Raw genomic sequence first — 7,445 nt, 5'->3', positions numbered from 1 at the left:
TAACAACTTATTTAATCAGGCAGAAGAAAGAATTAGTGAATGAGAGGATAAGGTAGCTAAAATTACTGAGGCTGAAGAGCAACAAGTACAGAGGCTCAAGAAGGCTTTGAGCACAGTTTAATGGAATTATGGGACAACATCAAGAGATCTAATATATACATCATGGGAATTCCAAAAAGAGATGAGAGTGAAAAAGGGACAGAAAGAATATGTGAAGAAATAATGACAGAAAATTTCTCCAGTCTGACAAAAGACATGAATCTACAAATCCAAGAAGCTCAAAGAGCTACAAGTAGGATAAATCCAAACAGATTTACACTGAGACACATTATAGTCAGCTTCTCAAAAAGTGAAAATAAAGAAAGAATCCTGAAAGCAGTGACAGAGAAGCAAATAGTCACATGCAAAGGAACCTCAATAAGATTAAGTGCCAATTTCTCCCCAGAAGCATTGCAGGCCAGAAGGCAATAAATGATATATTTAAGGTAATGAAAGAAAAAAAAATGTCAGCTAAGAATACTGTACTTTGCAAAACTGTCCTTCAAGACTGAAGGTGAAATTAAAACATTCCCAGACAAACAGAAGCTGAGAATTCATATTAACCATACCAGCTACCAAAAATACTAATTGGAGTTCTGCAGATGGAAGGGAAAAGAAACTGGAAAGTAATTCAAAGCAAGACATAAAAACAAAGATTCTTAATAAAGAAATTTTATGGACAAGAATAAGGACTAGTAATAAGGTATTCATGCTTGATAATTGTAACTATTTTGACCTTCAAGCTTTTTAATAACAAATGTATAAAAATCAAGGATAAAACTATATTAAATGACACATGAAATATAAAGATGAAGTTAGTGATATCAACAACAAATGGGGGGAGGAATGGTATAGGTATAGAATTTCTTGTATATTATTGAAGTTAAGTTGGTAACAACTTATCCTAGGAAGTTAAGTTGGTATCAACTTACCCTAGGATATTATACATACAAGCTTTTAAACATAATATTCACGGTAACCACTAAGAAAATATCTAAAAAGCATACAAAAAAGGAAAGGAGAAGGAACCAAATTGGCTTATTACAATAAACCAACAAAAAAGCTAGTTACAGTAAAGGACAAAGACAAAGGAGAGGCTTAAGACACACAAAAACCAAATAATAAATGGCAGAAGTAAGTCACTCTTATCGACAACTACAGTGAATATAAATGCTCCAATCAAAAAGCAGAGTGTGGCAGAATGGATTTTTTTTTTATATTAACTTTTATTGAGCTTCAAGTGAACGTTTACAAATCAAGTCAGTGTGTCACATATAAGTTTATATACATCTTACTCCATACTCCCACTTGCTCTCCGCCTAATGAGTCAGCCCTTCCAATCTCTCCTTTTGTGACAATTTTGCCAGCTTCCAACTCTCTCTATCCTCCCGTCCCCGCTCCAGACAGGAGATGTCAACACAGTCTCAAGTGTCCACCTGATATAATTAGCTCACTCTTCATCAGCATCTCTCTCCTACCCACTGTCCAGTCCCTTTCATGTCTGATGAGTTGTCTTCGGGGATGGTTCCTGTCCTGTGCCAACAGAAGGTTTGGGGACCATGACCACCGGGATTCCTCTAGTCTCAGTCAGACCATTAAGTATGGTCTCTTTATGAGAATTTGGGGTCTGCATCCCACTGATTCCTGCTCCCTCAGGGGTTCTCTGTTGTGCTCCCTGTCAGGGCAGTCATCGATTGTGGCTGGGCACCAACTAGTTCTTCTGGTCTCAGGATGATGTAGGTCTCTGGTTCATGTGGCCCTTTCTGTCTCTTGGGCTCTTAGTTGTCGTGTGACCTTGGTGTTCTTCATTCTCCTTTGCTCCAGGTGGGTTGAGACCAACTGATGCATCTTAGATGGCCGCTTGTTAGCATTTAAGACCCCAGATGCCACATTTCAAAGTGGGATGCAGAATGTTTTCATAATAGAATTATTTTGCCAATTGACTTAGAAGTCCCCTTAAACCATGGTTCCCAAACCCCCACCCTTGCTCTGCTGACCTTTGAAGCATTCATTTTATCCTGGAAACGTCTTTGCTTTTGGTCCAGTCCAATTGAGCTGACCTTCCATGTATTGAGTGTTATCCTTCCCTTCACCCAAAGCAGTTCTTATCTACTAATTAATCAGTAAAAAACCCTCTCACTGCCTCCCTCCCTCCCTCCCCCCCTCGTAACCACAAAAGTATGTGTTCTTCTCAGTTTTTACTATTTCTCAAGATCTTATAATAGTGGTCTTATACAATATTTGTCCTTTTGCCTCTGACTAATTTCGCTCAGCATAATGCCTTCCAGGTTCCTCCATGTTATGAAATGTTTCACAGATCCGTCACTGTTCTTTATCGATGCGTAGTATTCCATTGTGTGAATATACCACAATTTATTTACCCATTCATCCGTTGATGGACACCTTGGTTGCTTCCAGCTTTTTGCTATTGTAAACAGAGCTGCAATAAACATGGGTGTGCATATATCTGTTTGTGTGAAGGCTCTTGTATCTCTAGGGTATATTCCAAGGAGTGGGATTTCTGGGTTGTATGGTAGTTCTAGTTCTAACTGCTTAAGATAACGCCAGATAGATTTCCAAAGTGGTTGTACCATTTTACATTCCCACCAGCAGTGTATGAGAGTTCCAATCTCTCTGCAGCCTCTCCAACATTTATTATTTTGTGTTTTTTGGATTAATGCCAGCCTTGTTGGTGTGAGATGGAATCTCATCGTAGTTTTAATTTGTATTTCTCTAATGGCTAATGATCGGGAGCATTTTCTCATGTATCTGTTGGCTGCCTGAACATCTTCTTTAGTGAAGTGCGTGTTCATATCCTTTGCCCACTTCTTGATTGGGTTGTTTGTCTTTTTGTGGTTGGGTTTTGACAGAATCATGTAGATTTTAGAGATCAGGCGCTGGTCGGAGATGTCATAGCTGAAAATTCTTTCCCAGTCTGTAGGTGGTCTTTTTACTCTTTTGGTGAAGTCTTTAGATGAGCATAGGTGTTTGATTTTTAGGAGCTCCCAGTTATCTGGTTTCTCTTCATCATTTTTGGTAATGTTTTGTATTCTGTTTATGCCTTGTATTAGGGCTTCTAGGCTTGTCCCTATTTTTTCTTCCATGATCTTTATCCTTTTAGTCTTTATGTTTAGGTCTTTGATCCACTTGGAGTTAGTTTTTGTGCATGGTGTGAGGTATGGGTCCTGTTTCATTTTTTTGCAAATGGATATCCAGTTATGCCAGCACCATTTGTTAAAAAGACTATCTTTTCCCCAATTAACTGACACTGGTCCTTTGTCAAATATCAGCTGCTCATACGTGGATGGATTTATATCTGGTTTCTCAATTCTGTTCCATTGGTCTATGTGCCTGTTGTTGTACCAGTACCAGGCTGTTTTGACTACTGTGGCTGTATAATAGCTTCTGAAATCAGGTAGAGTGAGGCCTCCCACTTTCTTCTTCTTTTTCAGTAATGCTTTGCTTATCCAGGGCTTCTTTCCCTTCCATATGAAATTGGTGATTTGTTTCTCTATCCCCTTAAAATATGGCATTGGAATTTGGATCGGAAGTGCGTTATATGTATAGATGGCTTTTGGTAGAATAGACATTTTTACTATGTTAAGTCTTCCTATCCATGAGCAAGGTATGTTTTTCCACTTAAGTATGTCCTTTTGAATTTCTTGTAGTAGAGCTTTGTAGTTTTCTTTGTATAGGTCTTTTACATCCTTGGTAAGATTTATTCCTAAGTATTTTATCTTCTTGGGGGCTACTGTGAATGGTATTGATTTGGTTATTTCCTCTTCGATGTTCTTTTTGTTGATGTAGAGGAATCCAAGTGATTTTTGTATGTTTGTCTTATAACCTGAGCAGAATGGATTTTTAAAAAAATGATCCAAATATATACTGTTTACAAGAGACAAGCCTTAGACTCAAGAACACAAATAGTTTGAAAGTGAAATGATGGAAAAAAATATTCCATGCAAATAATAACAAAAAGAGAGCTAGCGTGGAAATCTTAATACCAGACATAGTAGACCTTAAAACAAAATCTGTTACAAGAAGTAAAGATGGATGTTATATAGTGATAAAAGGGTCACTACATAAAGATGATTTAACAATCATAAACATACATGCACTCAACATCAAAGTACCTAAATATATAAAGTAAACATTGATGGAACTGAAGGGAGAAATAGATAAATTACAATAATAGTTGGAGACTTCAATACAGCACTTTCAATATTGGACAGAACATCTAGAAAGAAGATCAAAAAGGAAACAGAGCACCTGAGTGACACTATAAACAAACCAGACTGAAGAGACATACAAAGCAAGTCTTGGTAAATTTAAAAAGATCGAAATCATACAAAGTATTTTCTCTGACCATAATTGAGTGAAGCTAGAAATCAATGACAAAAAAAAAAAAAAAACTGGAAAGTAAATAAATAGAAATTAAATAACAAAATATTAAACTACAAATGGGCCAAGAAAGAAACCAAAAGAGAAATCACCAAATTTTTAGAGTAATGAAAATGAAACCACAACGTACTAATACTTACCGGATGCAGAAAAGGCAGTGTTCAGAGGGAAACTTACAGCAGTAAATGCCTACATGAAAAAACAAGATCTCAAATCAACAGTCTAACTCTACAACTTGAGGACCTAGAAAGAGAAGAGCAAATTAAGCCTAAACATACCAGAAGAAAGGGAATAACAAAGATCAGAACAGAAATAAATAAAATAAAAAACGGAAAAACAAGAGAAAATAAATAAAATCAGAAGGTGGTTCCTTAAAAAGATCAATAAAACTGACAAACCTTTAGCTAGACTGACAAAGAAGAGAAAAGATGCAAATAACCAAAATAAGAAATGCAAAAGGGGACATTACAACTTACCCAATAGAATAAAGAGAAGTACAACAGAATATTATGAACAACTATTCAGCAACAAACTAGATAACCTAGATGAAATGGACAAATTCTTAGAGCATATTGACTGACTCAACAGGACATAGAAAATTTCAGCAGACCCATAACAAGTGAAGAGATTGAATCAGTGACCAAAGACTTCCCATCACCAATAACAAAAAGTCCTGGACCACATGGCTTCACTGGGAATTCTATCAAACATGTGATAAGTGTGGTGGTTCCTCAAAAAACTAAAAATAGAACTACCATAAACCATACATCCCAGAAATTCCACTCCTAGGTATATACCCGGAAGACTTGAAAGCGGAGACTCAAACAGATACTTATACACCAGTGTTCATTGCAGCAGTATTCACAACAGCCATAACGTGAAAACAACCTAAATACCCCATCAATGGATGAATAAAGAAACAAAATGTGGTAAATGCAATGGAACCGTACTCAACCATAAAGAGAAATGAAGTCCTGAAACATGCTACAACATGGATGGAGGTTGAAGACATTTATGCTGAGTAAAATAAGTCAATCACACAAGGACAAATACTGTATGAGCTAACTTATATAAAAAGACAAGAGACTAAAGTTTAGTAGTGATTAGGGAGGGGGAAGGGGAAATTATTGCTTATGGAGTACTCAGTTTCAGTTTATACTGGTGGAAAAGTTGCATTGATTAAGGGTAGAATTGCACAGCTGATTAATGTAATTGCTGTCAATAAGTTGTATACCTATAAAAAGTTGAATTGCCAAATGTTGTGTGATAGATACATTTACCAAAAAAAAAAAAAAAAACAGAATAACTTCTGAGGCTGCTTATGTACAACCAAACACCACATGGGATTTGGAGTTTTATGATCATGGCTCATGGGACATCCAAATTAATTGACCTAATAACATCTCCAGTGCTTCTGTTCCACCTCCTGTTTCATTGCATAGTGTCTAGGTCTTAAAACCCATCCAAGGTACAACAGTTGGACTCTATTCAGTCCTTAATCGCCTGGATCAAAACAGGAAGAAGTCAGGAATAGGAGGAGGAAGCGGAATGAGCGGCTAATTGCCTCTATGAACAACTGCCTCCTTTGCCATGACACCAGAAGAACTGGATGGTGCCTGGCTACCATTACTGAATATTTTGATGGAGATTCTATAGCACAATCCTGATCATAAGGGGGGAAATGCAGTATAGAACGTCAAATTCTCATGGAATTCATATTTTTTGGTGCCATGGAGTTGGATGAACCCCTGAAACGATTGCCCTGACATCTTTTTTTTTTTTAATTGTAATTTGGATGAAGGTTTACAGAGCAAACTAGTTTCTCATTAAACAATACACATCGGCAGGGCCAAGAAGGCGGACTGGGTGGACGCTGCCGTAGATCCCTCTTGCGGCAAAGACTCGGAGAGACAAGTGGGTCGATCACATACATGGCAATCTACGAACCCTGAACAACAAACACAGATTTAGAGACGGAGAATGAACAAATACGGGGGGGGGGCAGCGATTGTTTTCAGGGCCTGGAGCCAGCGTACCAGTCGGGTGACCTTCGGTGCCCGATTTGGGGCAGAGCCCAGGGGGGCAGAGGGCACAAACAAGGGGCCCAGCCCTGACCCCCGAACTCATTCCGGGAGGGGGCCCAGCCGGTTTGCGCGGGTGGCGTGCTGGCGCAGCTGGTGGGAGAAGTCCCCGGGAGGCAGCGACTGGTCTTGGAGCAGGGAGAGCGGCGTGCCAGCCGGGGAGCCGTCCCGCCGGGATTTTGGCGGGCTGCGGGCAAGGCAAGGGTGTGGGGAGCTGCTCCACCCCCCTGAAATGGCCCGGGAGGGGGCCCAGCTGGTTCGCACAGGCGGCGTGGCGGCGTGGCCGGTGGGAGGGGCCCCTGGGAAGCAGTGACTGGTCTGGGAGTAGGGAGGGCAGCGTCCCAGCCGGGGAGCCGTCCCGCCGGGATTTTGTCGGGCCGCGGGCACGGCATAAGCGCGGGGAGCAGCTCCACCCCCCTGAACTGACCCCGGGGGGGGGCCCAGCTTGTTCGCGCGGGCGGCGAGGCGACGCAGCCAGTGGGGGAGGTCCCCCGGGGGCAGCGACTGGTCTTGGAGCGGGGAGAGCGGCGTCCCAGCCGGGCCACGCGGTCGCGGCGCAGGCGAGGGGAGCTGCTCTGCTCGCCTGAGCTGACCCCGGGGGGGGGGCAGCCGGTTCGCGGGGGCAGCGTGGCGACGCGGCTGGCGGGACGGGGAGGCCCCGGGAGGCAGTGACTGATTTTGGAGTCGGGAGTGCACTGTCCCAGTAGGGCAACCTTGACGTTGGGCGTGGGGCTGGCAGCGGAGGATCTGACTGTGACTCCAGCGGGCCAGACCCCCCGGGGGCAATCTGCACACAGCCAGCACACATAGGCGACGCGCCCTGCGGGAATCTCAGATATAATAGTCATTCCAAGCAAGACAAGCAACTCTGGCTATATTCTGAGGTGCTACTCTCCTATCTCTCTGATCCCTCCCCCACCCTCC

Source organism: Loxodonta africana, chromosome 2 (genome assembly GCF_030014295.1).
Source record: "Loxodonta africana isolate mLoxAfr1 chromosome 2, mLoxAfr1.hap2, whole genome shotgun sequence".
Taxonomy (NCBI): Eukaryota; Metazoa; Chordata; class Mammalia; order Proboscidea; family Elephantidae; genus Loxodonta; species Loxodonta africana.
Note: the sequence above shows the minus strand (reverse complement) of the source record.